The following is a 4,060-nucleotide window of genomic DNA, read 5'->3' as shown; positions in this document are numbered from 1 at the left end:
CGTTCTGAAAAAAACTCCTTTAATTCATGGCAGAGTATATTGGGAGGAACAGAGTGTTCAAAGTGTGGATTTTGAGCAAAAAGTAGAGTACTTGTGATGCAGTGAGGTGCTGGAACAGAGGGGAAGAAGTAATAGTTGAAGATTTGGGGCCGTTGAGAGGCAAAGAGAAAACTTCTGTTCCAGGGAGGCTCACTGAGACAGACAAAAAGAACTTTTGCCTTTGAATAACTCATCCTTAAAAATGACACCCCTAGACTCATGACCCATAACACACCCCAGAGTGATGTGAAATGAGAGGAGACCACTGATGGCAGATTTTTTTCTGGGCAGCTGACATCAGAGAAATAGAAAGCTATGAAGAAATAGTTTTCTTGAGAGAAACTCCATAGATTAGCAGAAAAAGACTTCTGTTTCTCCACAAAGACTGATGGAAAGACTATAGCAAGAATTGGGACTGTTGTAAACACCAAAGTTTTTTTGTCTCTATGTTGTCATGTGAAAAAGGGAATGGTTGAGTAGTTGGGGGGAAAAAGGGTTTTCTGGAAGTTTTATTCTGGTTTTCTTATTCTTGTAGTTTTGTTAATAACTTGCTTTATTGATTTTAAGTTTTAAGCCTGTTTTGCTCTTGTTCTCATCCATATCTCACAGCATGAAATAAGTAAGTTTTCTAGTGATTTTTTTGTTGTTGCTTTAAAACCACAACATTTATTTGGTATGTTGGCCGAGAAAACGAAATTAGCAAATCTAAACCACTACACCATGATATGTTGATTTTGACTTGTTTAGATTAATGATTTCTGTTTGGCTAAAATTATTTTAAATGACATTTCTATTCTGATGGATTCACTCTTGTGGAAAAAGCCTCTCTCACATGAGGTATTTCAAGAAGTCCCTCTGCTTGAAAGAAACATACTGAATGTATGAACAATAAAGATTTTTTCAGTTGCTGTGATGATTAGGATTTTTTATACCCATATATTAATGTTATAAATGCATATCATATTTTTGGCTTTTTGCAAATATTTAAATGAATGTTGTATGTATAAGATTAGAAAATTTTGTTGTATCATTATAATTTCCTTTATTTCTACTATTGATGAAACTTAGAAATAGTGGTATAATACATATATGTTAGGCTATGGCATAGTATTAAAACAAAAACTACTTTTGTTTGTGTAACCCAAAGACTGAAAAAGATAGCTAGAGACCCCCTGCATTCTTATCTTATCCAGATGAAGACAGCAGTGACCAGGGCTCTGGGGGAGGAATTTATTGCATTTCTGTTATCAAGCAATGTAAAACTGGATGGCGCCAAGAAGATTGATTTATTGGGAAGGGGACAAGAGAAAATTAAACAGAAGAAGACCAAAACTCCTAAAAAGAATGTCTGAATATGTATGAGAATGTATGGATATCTCGTAGGGTTCTGTTTTTATGGGACAATCCTTTGTTAGTAGGTGTGCTCTCTTGGCTGAATGCAGAGACACCTGGCCAGATCTGTATACTTGACTTTATTTTCATCTCCTAATTGTCTTTTTATTAAATTTTTAAATTCTGACAAAAATATGGGAACCTCGTTTTTCACATTACCATATAATTTACACTTGAAATTCTTCTTGAAGAGGCCCCAGTCCAGGGGCACTCCTGTCTGCACAGGGACACAGGCTCCCTGAGGTTTCATCAGTACTCAAGGCCCACAAGACCTGTGCATGTCACATCATTGAATTTCTTGCCAGGTTTTCTCACAGAATGCCCCCAGCCTTTGGACAAAGCAGCTGCAGCTGTGGCCCTGGTCCCTGAGGGCTCCCTCAGCGGCTCCTTCTCAGCTGCAGGCCAGGGCACGGGGGCTCGCTGGCACAGGGCCCTGCTGGCACCCGCCCTGGGTACGGCCCAAGGTGTGCTGCTGTCCCTCGGGCAGGGCAGGGTTCCCGCAGTGCAGCAGGGGCTGCGGGCAGGCTCCAGCAGGGTTCCGTGCCCTCTGACCCCCGCGGCACCTGGACACCGGAACGGCCACGCCCGGGACGCTCCGTTGTCACCCGGGCCCTGCCAACGGCAGAACCGTCCTTGGGCAGCGCCCGTGGGCTGCAGCAGCACGGAGCGCAGTGCAGCTGCATTCGAGAGCATTGCTTGGCCAGAAAGCCTGTTCGCAGCACCTCTACCGCCATTGGGGAGGCATTCCTCGCCCGCAAGGCCTCCTTGTGCCAGGTAGTTCTCCGCTTGGCTGCCAGGGGGCAAACAGGCCAGCCTGGGCTGTCTCTGCTGCCTTCCAGCAATGGCCACCAACAAGAGCAGCTTCAAACGCAGCCTCTTGCTCCTGCCTCTGCACGCTGACAGCACTTTGCTGCAAAAGAGTCACTGAGCAGCAAAATGGCCTTTAAGGACCTCTTTGTGCAAAGAGTTGGGATTCCAATTACCCAGCCTGCAGGGGGACAGATTACTTCCAAGTGGAAAAGGGCAAGGTTGCAGGAGGGCCTGCTGCTGACTCAGCTTTAATCCTAAGTGTCTCTGAGGAGCAGGAGAGCCAGGCAGTGGCTGGTAAAGGAGGCTGGCATGGGAAGCACAAAGGCCCCTTGGTTCTGCCCCGTGTGCTGCCAAAAGGTGCCAGCACTGAGAAGGAGAGGCTTGTGGGCACAGCCAGCAGATGTGTGGCTGGGGGAGCTCTGGCCTTTTCCTGGGCAGTGCCTGCAGCAGGTGCTCCAGCTGGGGCCTGGGATTGCCCCGTTGGGAGTGGGAGCAGCTGTGAGGGGCCGCTCTTAGAGCTGAACTGTCGCAGGCAGGGACTGCAGAGGGAGGTGGTAAAGCCCGTGTGGAAAAACCCGCATCCCAAAGTGAAGCCAAAGCTATTGATTCATTATTTTGCCACTTTCAGGAATTGTCATAAATCGTTGTGACTGAATAAAAGGGGCAATTTAAATAATCATTTATGAAAATCAATTTTGTTGATTCAGGTAGTAGTAAGCAAGCAAAGACCAGCCCTGGGGTGGCCTGGCCTCTTTAACACCTCTCTTACTCTATTTAACATTACCTCACTTTCAGGCTCTTCCCTTTTTGATTGTAGATGGATTAGTAACAGATGGGCTGCCTCCAATCTTCCTTTTGCTATTGATATTACCCAATTGATTAGACAGGGACCAAGAGTGAGGCTTAACAATACTACAACCACTGGACCCATTAAAGTGGATAGCAGAGTTGTTAATCAGGGTGACTGAGAAAACCAAGACTCATACCAGCTTCGTCACTGTTCCCTTTCTTTGCGTCTTTTTTCTAATCCTTCCCCCAGTTCTGCCATAGTATCTCTTTCTATTCCCGTGTGGTCTGCATAAACACAACATTCCTCCCCAAGGGCTACACATAATCCTCCTTGTTCTAACAACAACAGATCCATTCCCCTTTGATTTTAGAGTACCACTTCAGATAATGATGTAAGAGGTCTTTCAAAGGCTGAAACAGACTTTTCAATTCTTTCTAAATACTCATCTACTGCTGCCCGAAGGCTAGTTAACCCTTGTTGTTGATTCACTAAGGATGCAATTCCAGATCCTGCCCCTAATGCTCTGACCCCAAAAAGTGTGGCGATTGTAATTGCATTTAAGGGTTCCCTTTTTTGTATCCTATGATTGTTATTTTCAACTCTGTCAAGGACCTCTCTCTCTGGGTGCTATAGCACCCATGGCATTATTATCACCTGTATGCAGTATTCCCTGGAACCATTAAATACATCCAAAGATAAACAGGCCGTAGGACCTACTCAAGAGCAGATCCACTGTGCTCCACTGACAGGAATGAGCCATTTCCCTTGAGCCTTTTCAGGTTCCTTTAGCATTTTTACACAATACTTTTATTCTTTTTGTTATGTTTCCTACACATGTTCCAGCTCCCTTTACATTTTGTAAAGTAAGTCCTAACTTCCCCAGTCTTCCCAGTTGCATTGTATTGGATAGCTTACATTGCTTTGATTAAATGGTTCCTGGGTCCCGATGGCTTCATAGTAAGGAGGCTTGACATCATAGCACAACCACCAGTGCTGGGCCAGCTCACAATGGGTAGCATTTAAAAAGGC

Source organism: Cyanistes caeruleus, chromosome 5 (genome assembly GCF_971803275.1).
Source record: "Cyanistes caeruleus chromosome 5, bCyaCae1.hap1.1, whole genome shotgun sequence".
Classification (NCBI taxonomy): domain Eukaryota; kingdom Metazoa; phylum Chordata; class Aves; order Passeriformes; family Paridae; genus Cyanistes; species Cyanistes caeruleus.
Note: the sequence above shows the minus strand (reverse complement) of the source record.